Genomic DNA, 11,493 nt, shown 5'->3' on the forward strand with positions numbered 1-11,493 from the left:
GTTAGAAAGGAGACTCACCTCGCTCCGAAGATCTATAACCGGCATTTCACGCCCTTCTGAAGACTCAAATCGATGCACAATGCTCCAAAAGTAGTCAATAATTAAGCAAATCCATTAACATATGTTAAATTACTCATTACAATCCAATTTATAGCAATTCCTAACCCCGATCGAAAAATTGACAAATACGCCCTCGGACCCACGTGTCCGGATTCCAAAATTTTCGAAGATAAACTTTACCCATAACCCCACGAACTCAAATATATAATTTACTCTCAATTTCATACCCAAAATCGTGGTCAAATTCCAAAAATATCAATTTTTTAGGTTTTCCCTCAAACCCCAAGTTTTCTACAATTTCATGCTCGAATTCGTGCATAATCAATGTATTTAACTCAAGATAGGTGGGGATAGCTTACCTTATCGTTGATGATGAAAATCCCCTCTTGAAGCCCTCCAAAATCGCCCCAAAGTAGAGAAAATGGGTGAAATGAACTCAACCCTGCTTTTCAAAAAAACATTCTGCCTAGTGACTTCTGCACCTGCGGACCCTTGATCGCTTCTGCAGTTCTGCAGGTGCGGCACTTCTACCGCTTCTGCGGATACCTCACCAGGCCCTCCCTTCCGCTTCTGCGATTCAACCGTCGTAGGTGCGGTTCCGCTTCTGCGGCTTCCCCACCGCATCTGCGGTCCTCTTCACTTTGGTCCAAACCGCATCTGCGGCTCCGCACCTGGGGCCCAATTCTTGTAGGTGCAGTTATGACAGCAACGAGCAACTTTAGCCTTCCAAAAATTCTATTTTCGATCCGTTAACCACCCGAAATCCACCCGAGGCCCCCGGGACTCCAACCAATCATACCTACCAGTCCCAAAACACATTACGGACTTGCTCGAGGCCTCAAATCATCTCAAACAACGCTAACATCATGAATCGACCTCCAATCCAAGCTTTATGAACTTTAGAATTTCAAACTTCAACTTTCGATGTTTAAACCTATAAATTCACGCCTGATTGACTTCAAATTTTGCACACAAGTCATATTTGACATTACGGACCTATTCCAACTTTCGGAATCGAATTCCGACCCCGATATCAAAAAGTCCACTTCCGGTCAAACTTCTTAAAAACCTTCAAATTTCTATCTTTAGCCAACTGACTTCAAAATGACCTACGGACTTCCAAATTCACTTCCGATCACGCTCCAAACTCCAGAATTACCATACGAAGCTACTCCTAGACTCGGAATCCCAAACAGACATCGATAACACTGAAATGCACTTCAAGTCAAACTTATGAAATTTCTTCCAAATTGCTAACTTCCACAATATGCGCCAAAATGCTCCCGGGTCATCCAAAACCCGATCCGGGCATACGCCCAAGTTCGAAATCATCATACGAACCTGCTGGAACCTTCAGATCCCGATTCCGATGTCGTTTACTCTGAAATCCAATCTTAGTTAATTCTTCCAACTTAAAGCTTCCGAAATGAAAATTTTCTCTCCAAATCAACTTCGGACTTCCCGAAATTCAATTCCGACCACACGTACAAGTCATAATACCTGAAATGAAGTTGCTCATGGACTCTGACTTTTGAAGTGATTATGACTGATTCATGCATTGGCTATGACGATCTGGTTATGCATCAGTATTGTATTTTTTTTTGTGTTTAAGCTTTATATTTTCCAAAAACCTAATAGTATTGTTTTTTTCTTCTTCCTTTTTTCAGTGTATTCCAAAAAAAATCTGTAAGCATTTTCCTCCAACATTAGAACACACGTATTTTCACTATCGTGGCAAAGAGTGGTATGTAATCATGAGCGTTGGTGATCAAAAAAGGTTCAAGGTAGGCTGGAGACTTTTTGTGTTGGAGAATTTTATCAGGCGAGGTTTCGTCGTCAAATTTACGTTGGTTGATGTTTCACCACTTCGTGATATCTTCAATGTGGACGTGAAGGGAGACGGATATCCTGTTTGTACTAATCCATTTTTCACTTGGTACTAGGATGTGTTTGTATTAAATTCAAACCTTTAGTAATGGTTGTTGTACATTTTTATGTTGAATGTTATGTTATATAATTTCAATCTTCATATTACTAGAATATTATATTTTTTTTTGAATTATTTATCATTCAAAAAATTAAATTACTAGAATAATTAAAATTATTTAATTATTTATCATTCAATGCACCATGGGGAAGATAAATGGGTTGGTGTATTATTAATATATAGTCTCATACTCTCATATACTCAAACACTAAAGACCTAAAAATACACTCTCCTACAAACACTAACTACGGATGCCTCTCACTCTACCAAACAATCCCTAACTTACTCTTCTACTAGTGAAGATGAAGAAGAGAAATCCTCCAACTTTTGAAGTAGTTATAACTGATTCATACATCAACTACAACGATCTGGTTATGCATTAGTGTTGTATATTTTTTTTTTGTGTTTAAGCTTTATATTTTCCGAAAATTTACTAAAATTGTTTTTTTTTCCAGTATATTCCGAGAAATATCTACAAGCATCTTCCTACAACAGTTGAAACCGCCCTTCTTCATTATCGTAGCAAAGAGTGGTTTGTATCTATGAGCGTTGGTGATCGAAGAAGGTTCAAAAAAACCTGAAAACTTTTTGTTTTGGATAATTATGTCAAGCGAGGGTTCGTCGTCAAATTTACGTTGGTGGATGTTTCATCATTATATGTTGACTTCAATGTTGAAGTGAAGGGAGAAGGAACTCATGATCGTAATCCGGTTGAAATTGATTAGTTTTTAGGATGTGTTTTGTATTTTTCTATCCCTTTATTATCTTTAATATTTTATTGTTGATTTAGTTATGCTACTTGTGCTTTTGATTTGCTATAACAATTTTCAATCCTTACGTTTGAAATAAATTTCAAAGACTATTTTTATTTTTATTTTTGTAACAACATATTTCCAACCGGTTGAGAATAAAATCGTAGACTTAAAATTCAACATAATTCTACCTACACACTACTAAAACGGTTGAGAATAATAAATGCTTCATTGAGAATCTAAATATTTGAGACTAATAAATGCTGCATTGAGAAGCTAAATAGTAGGCATGAGAAGCTCAATGGTAACCTACCAATCGGATTTTTTTGGAATGGGTAAGAGAATTTTTTTTGTGATTTTACTAGAATTTTTCATTAGAATATTTTATAAGTATAATTTACAACTTAAATATTTTCTTAATTTTTGTATCAGATAAGCAAACATTGTCATATAAAACGAAGAAAATTAAAAGTGGAAGAACCGGAGATTCATAAAAAGGGATTCAAAAAACATATATATTAGGATGTCACACCTAATGTAATATAGGATAATTTTATTTACAAAAACATAGCAAATGAAAAAAAGAATCATTATGTGTTTAAGTTATTATTCTTAAGAACTGATCTACCTTTATATAAGTCTTCATTAAATATTAGTTGGATCTTAAAGTAAATTTCGAATGCTAATAAGTTCGATAAGAGAAAATTAATAAAAATATTTACTGGAAAAAAATATTCTAATAGAAATTAAGTAAAAAAAATTCCAAGAAAAAAAGTACTGGAAAACATTATCCAACCGGGTATTCTCACGGTTAGATGAAGAGCTCATGAAAAGAATTTTGGGTAAACTAAATGGATGCATTGAAGAATGTAAAGTCTTTTTTGAAGAGTGTAAAGGGTTCATTGAAGATTGTGATTGAAATTTTAAGATACAAACCCTAACCCTAATCCTAGAAATATTCAAACATTATACTATAAATATAACTCTATACATTATTAATCTCATTCATCCAAATTATCTTTTCTAATTCAAATTTCTCTGAAAATAACAATGGAAAGAACCCCTACTAAAAAAATTGTCGATGAACCTCTACATGGTTCATCCGTCAACCATAACATCCTGCACCAGGATGTTAGGAACAAGTTGAAGAACTTGAAGATGGAGACAAACCTGTTGATGCTACGTCTCACAAGGGAAATTGAAGCAGACTATGTTAAACGTCTTCTCCTTGATTCTTACCCGCTCACTTCCTGCTACGACATGCTTGAGGAACTTCTAGCCGAGCAAGATGAAGATCCTAATACTCCTGTGATTGTTATAAGTAGTGATACTGAAGCTGCTTCAGAGGTTTCAAAGTCTGTTAACCAAAAGAGTGAAGAGTAATATTTTGTATTTTTTTTGTTGTTGTTTTGTGATGCATTCCATGTTATTAGCATGGTATGGTAAAAGTATTTTCCAAATATTATTTGGAATATGTTGAAAATTATTAATTAATCAATGAAAATGCTTATTTAGTATTTATTTTGTTTCATATACTTTTGATTCTTATTTTATTGCTACACATTTTAAAATATTTTTGCTTCTTTTAATCCATGGTTAATGTTATTATGGAACTAAAAGAAATACCCTTTTTAGGTAAAAATATGGTCGCTTTGCCTATCTATAACAATATAAAAATTATCACTCTAATATTAAAAGAATAAATTTAAGGAAGAATAGATATAACAATAATACTGACATAGTATAGGTGAAATTCTTATTTCACTAAATTAATGGAAAAATTAAGGCATATCTCAGAAAATCAAAATGAAAGAAGATGCATAATTCAGCTTCACTGTAAATTATGTAGATCTCAACATATGTAGATCTCAAAGAATTTAACCAGTTTCAAAATCTTTAATTCAGAAAATTAGAACCAGTACAAAATTTCTACAAGTAACAAGTTGGAACTATTTGCATTATTTGGTTTTAATTAATACAAAGTTTATTTACAAAAATCAGACCAAAATATATCAGAAAATTAAATAACACAAAGTCCGATTTTAATTCTAGTGAAACTAAAATAATGTTATCTAAAATTCATTCTAAAACAATTTTTTTTTTTCTCAAAAAATTAATCCAGAAAGCTAATCAACAAGGATTCCAAGTGTCACCTAAGCTGATTGCTGCAAATATTTAATACATAAATGTTGTTTATTATTACATTTTTGAAATCTACATAATTCATAAACCACATATTAACCGGACAAAGATCACACCAAAGGTTAAATATGATCGAAATGCTAAAGAAGTCACAAAATTCAAACTTCTTAGATAATGAAATAATGAAGAAATTAAACATAAAATAATCATGCCCAACTTCATTACAACACTTGATATTCAAAAGTAAAAACAAAGTCATCAACTCTTGCACACCAAATAGAAATAACAAACACTTTTCAAACACAAGATAACATATGAACTAAAATTGACATAATTACTTTCCAACATTTTCAGACAGCTTCAACCCAATAAATATGCCCGCTAATATAGCAGATGAAATATCACTTGCTGCTCTTTCATTTGTTACCACTTCTTCACTTTCTTCAACAACCGAGCTTGAAGATGACTCTTCCTGTGAAAAACTTGTTCTTTTAAATTTGTTGAAGGCTTCATCATAATATTGGAAAGCATGAAAGTAGCTACCCTCGACTCCAACAAGTATTTTAACACACTCAGACCAACTTTTGTATATTCCCGGCTTCTTACCACAAAAAAACAACAAACACCATAGATTTGAGTTTTTGTTTACCTTCAGCAAATTTTTCAAATTCATCGAACGCCGATATGGCCGCATCGTGAGACTAGAAAGACTGGAAGATGCTACGCTTAACCCCGATAACCATAGGAGAACATTCACTCCATGAGTAGTATATTCCTGGTCTTTTACCAGAAAATACAACATATACTTTGGAAGCACTATTCTTCTTCGAATGCATCCTTAATCTATTAACTAAAAGTTAGAAGAACATAGGAGTTTAAATGAAGGTTTGTTTAAGAATGGGTTTCGGCCATTTAGGGTTTGTTTAAGTAGGGTATCATGTGTTTAAATAGTAGGGCTTTTAAGACCTACTAAAAAATATATGAAATACACACTCAAATACTAAACATATATGAAATACACAATTAAATACATGTATATAGATGAATTATTTCGAATTATATGGGTTTATACTACCAAACAAAGGATGGAAATACGTTAAAAATGAAAAGCTTTATGGAAAATAGGGTTTGAACCCTTGAAATCTTCCATGTATTGGGAAGAAAAATATTTAATGGTGGGAGAGAAATATTCAAAAGGTTACTGAAAGGGCATTTTGGGTATAAAAAAGCTCAAACGAAAATAGGGACGGAGAATTTGAAAATCTAGCCACTGAGCAAGAAAATTCAACGCAAACTATGGCACGAAACAACGTGGGAATAGTGTATGGCACCTTTCCCTCAGTTTACATCCGGCTAAGAACAAGAATTGTTGGAAATAGTGTATTTTTGTGATTGTGGTTAGAGAAAATTGATTTATTTCAGTGACAGAGGAATGGTGGAGCTTCAAGGTTTTTGTTTATAAAAATGCAAAACAATAAGGGACAAAAGCTAGGATCGTTTGACTGTGGTTAGCGTGATGCTCGTGGATCTGTCATGAATTGTTCTTAACGGCTGATTTTATGGCTAAAACTACAGTAGGTGGTGGTTAAACTTAAAAGAGGTGGAAGATGGAAGACTCGAGCTATGGTTATGGGAGTACTTTGTTCTTTCGTTTGGTAGAAGAAGATGGAAAGGAAGAGGGGTTGGGGTCGTTGGGAAAGATGACAGAGGGGAGGGGTGGGTTGGGATTCTTGTTTTTATTTTATTTTATTTCTTTTCTCAAAAGCTTTTTTTACTTTCTTTCCAATTAATGTGAACCTATTTGACTGAGTATGGATTTTAAGAAAAGAAAAAATGAAGACTTTTGGAATTTGTGGTCCTAAACAAAGTAAAAAGGGTCCCAGAGTATTTGTGTGATTATAAAAGCTTCTCATTAAGGGTAGAATTGTAAGTTTAATCTAAATTGTTATCAAATTTAGAAAGGGATCATTCTTTTTGGAACGGACCAAAATAGAAATAGGTTCACATAAACTGGAACAGAGGGAGTAGTTATTAATAAACCCATGTGTCTCCATTTTATTGGCTATTCTGGCATGTGAATTACACGCATCTACTATGTTTGACTGCCTATAAATTTTATTTCTAAATGACACATTTGAGATGTGATTGAAATGTTCAAATGAAACAAACTTAAAATGAAGTATCTAAGTGAAAAGTGTGGACAACTTTAAGTGGTTGTCGATGTATTTTACCTTTTTTTATAATAGTATGAATTTCTTTTCAAATTCGATAATAATATAAATTTATCTTCTTAAGATTCAAAAAGAAGAATTAATCCAAATAGCCGCTCAACCAACCTCTTTAACTAACAATAGTTAGTGAAGATATAATATATATATATATATATATATATATATATATATATATATATATATATATATAATTTATGTATTATATGTGTATAAGTAATGTATATCTATGTATATGGCTAGATAAAATAAACAATAAATATGGTCGGCTCCTCCTTTTGTTCTATCTATGTATAAGTAATGTATATCTATCTATTTACACTGTATTTATCATTTGTTGATATACTTTCTGCAAATTTACCATTTGTAGCTTTATTTAAATTTTTATAGCAAATTCATGAAATAAGAGATTAATTACTTAGAAGTGAAACAAGATAGCAACAAGCTCTCATAGCTTTGTTGGTTAGAGCGCTTGCTTAACTAGTGAAGGTTTTGAGTTCGAATCTCAACAAGAACATTTTATTTTCTATATTTCTGCATTTTGCCTTAGTTGTATTCGTTGCACGAACAGATACAGTCGATACAGTCCTTTGTATTTCGCCTTGGTTACAGTTGATACATATTGTATTTGTTGAACGAATGAATATAATTACGCAAACGACAGTTGACACACGCTATAACGTTGTGCGTTTGAATACAAATGATACAAGTTAGTAACAATTGAACAGGCTATGAATGGTAATTAAGCAAATTATAGTTATTAGGTTCTAAACTATAGCGGTTTATGAAAATGATAAAAATAACCAGATTTACAAGTGGTCATTCAAAAATAGCCATAATTTCAAAAGTAATCGAAATTTAGCCACTTTTCATGTAAAGATAAATTTGAACGAAAACACTGTTCAAAATCCGAAAAATACTCCAGCATAATATACTGAAATTCTAGTATATTTTTACTTATGCTGGAACTCCAGTATATAATACTGGATATACTGGAGTTCCAGCATAATATATTGGAGTTCTGGTATAATATACTGATCTAGCATAAAATGCTGGAAGTTCATACACAGGTGCTCCAATCTCCGGTATATTATGCTGGAACTTTTCGTATGTTGGAGTTCCAGCATAATATGCAGGAAGTTCATGCATAGGTGCACTGATCTCCAGTATATTATGCTGGAACTTTCCGTGTTGCAGCAAAATATTAGCTATTTTTTAATGACTTTGCAAATATTGACTATTTTTTAATAACCAGTCCGAAAACTGGCTAGCCCGTGCAATTTTTACTTCAAAAGCTGCTTCTAGCACACTAATATGGGCTTGAATCTGATAGAGGCTATGGCAATAGTGGGCTTATTCAAAAGGCCAAATTAGCACATTGTAATCCAAATGTACGATGCAACTGAATAAGTGGACATTATCCAATAGAAGTCTTGCGGAATTACAGTTGTAGGCTAGGAGCTAGTTGAGTCTTGCGTTACTTTGTTCCATTGTGAGCCTAGTCTGATAAGGTTTTAATCGAAAATTACTAGGACCATTGTCGTGTCTTAATATTTTCTCTTTTCGGTGCTAGATCTATATACTAGCCATCATTTCTGCCTTGTATTTTTCTTATGCATTTTAGGTTCCTATTTTTCCTATGATCTCTATGGTGAAACTAATATTCTCCCCTTTTGTTTTTCTTATTTTTCTTATTATCTTGAGCCGAGGGTCTTTCGGAAACAGCCTCTCTATCCCTTTAGGGTAGAGGTAAGGTCTACGTACATATTAACCACCCCAAACCCCACTTGTGAGATTTTCCTGGGTTGTTGTTGTTGTTGTATCCAATAGAAGTCAAGTTTGATAAAAAGCTTCTAGAGATCTCCGGATTTGTCTCTGAAAATTTCCCTTTTATGAATGCAAGTCGTTTTCCCATTAAAGGTATTTATTATTACTAGGATGAAAAGCCATTTTCGATTTAATTGAGAATTGAATTCTACTGTAGCAGATTGTGAGCTTTTAATGTCTCGTTGGGGTTTGGAGAAACACAAATCAGAAGTTATTGTTGTCAGTCAGGACCCAATTTCTCCTCGTATTTCTTTTCATTTAGATAAAGAGTAAATTAAAGAGATTTGTCCTTGGAATGTGGAAACTTCAAATCTAGAAGATCCCCTACTCTATTTTTTTTTTAAATTATTAACTTAAATAAGTAAAAATAGCACGGGCTAACTAGTTTTCGGGCTGATCATTTAAAAATAGTCAACGTTTGCAAAGTCATTGAAAAATAACCACCATTTTGTTGCAACACGAAAATTTCCAGCATAATATACTGGAGATCGGTGCACCTGTGTATGAACTTCCAGCATATTATGCTGGAACTCCAACACGCAGAAAGTTTCAGTATAATATACTAGAGATTGGAGCACATTATACTGGAGTTCCAGTATATTATACTGGATTATTTTTCCGAATTTTGAATAGTTTTTTCTTTCAGATTTATCTTTACATGAAAAGTAGTTAAATTTCGGTCACCTTTGAAACTGTGGCTTTTTTTGAATGACCACTTGTAAATCTGGCTATGTTTGAATTTCTCCATTAAATAATCTTTCACCTAACTGCTTAAACAAAAATCGTCAGTATATATAAAATATGTATAATATATATAATCATATGCAATAATTTATGTATACTGACTAAAAAAAGCAAACAACAAATTCGATCAACTATTTGTGTGTGTGTGTTTTTTTTTTCTTCATTCCAAAGTTTTTTGGTTGGCCAATAAGGAAACCACGCACTCCATTTATGTTCACTCGTTATGCATTTTTTTTTCATGTCAAAAACTCCTCAAATATTTGTAGTCCGATTATCAGCAGAAATTTAGAGCATGAATAGTTAGCTTGCACAATTGCTTAGTTTTTAACTATTTATAGATAATGCATAGTATTATTTTCAAATGGAAGTGAAGCATTAGTCAGATATTCACATCAAATATTCGAATAAATTAATCAGATTCTTTTGTATAGGAAACAGATCAATCGAGTCATCTACCAATTTCTACATTGTCATTTTGCTCCCTTATGGGGCCACGACTACCTGTCCATAATTGACGTGTAACCTTTTTAGTTCGAGACAGACGACTTATCCTTGATGGGATAATTTAATAATACACGAAATTTAATGGAGAAAAAAAAGGACAGTATAATTATATACGAAATTTCATAGTTTTATATTCAAATATTAAGTCGGTTTTTATAATTAATCACTTAAGATGTTGGGCTAACACGGCACAATGACACTCTTAACATGTGTGATATTGTTCGTTTTGAATCAAGTCCGGGCGGTTTTTCTCAAAAGGTCTCTTATCATTAAGAGATCTCTACATTTTATACGGAGGCTTCCAATCTTTTCAGTGCTCAATGCGAGATTTTGTTTGTACACCCAACAATCTTTCCCTCGAACAACGTTCCACATGGCCATTACCACGATCTATAAGTCAATTTCAGAGATTCACTATGTGTCACCCACATCGTTAGAGTATTTATGACAATCGAAGCCTACAACCTAATTTCTTTTTATGAGCGTGTCTCCAAGCTCGTGAGAGTAAGCAAATATAGTCTTGCACCATCACTCTGCCATCGCCATCATACTCGTCTCGCTGAACTTGGGATATGAGCTAAACGGTTTATAGATACTCTTAACATGATGTGATTTTATTCGTTTTGGACTGAATCTGTACGATTTTTCCCAAATAACTTCACATTATTGAAAGATTTCTACACCTTATATGTAAGCTCCTAGTCTTTTCAGCTACCAAACGTTAGTCCTCAGATAAGTGACTTAATGAAATGATATTTGGCCTTTGTTTTTGAGTTTGCAACTTTGAGATTCAATGTAAATACACTTATTTAAAAAGGCTAAATTTGTTTTTTTTTTTATATTTTGAATTAAGCAACTTTATTATTAGTTCAATTCTTTTATTTAATATTGCTCTCACCATCAAAAAATAATTTCTTTTTTACCCTCGACTCCTTATAGAGCTTCAAGCAGAAAATAATTTTAAATCATAGTCAAAACTTATAAATTTGTATCTTTTTTCTTAAATAATTTGGATATTCAGAATCCACCGGTTCGATATTAGAGCTCCAATAATGCTAAATATAAGATAATTTACGTTCCCTCCGGTCTACAATAAGTGATCAATTTACTTTGGGCACATCCATTAACGAAATACTAAATTCTAGATAAAAATAGATATTGTAACTAAACTATCCTTAATTAAATATTGCAACATAGTTATAGTAACACTTACTTCTTTTCTCAAATGTGAGGATTAAATGACATTTTA

Source organism: Nicotiana sylvestris, chromosome 7, assembly GCF_000393655.2.
Source record: "Nicotiana sylvestris chromosome 7, ASM39365v2, whole genome shotgun sequence".
Taxonomy (NCBI): Eukaryota; Viridiplantae; Streptophyta; class Magnoliopsida; order Solanales; family Solanaceae; genus Nicotiana; species Nicotiana sylvestris.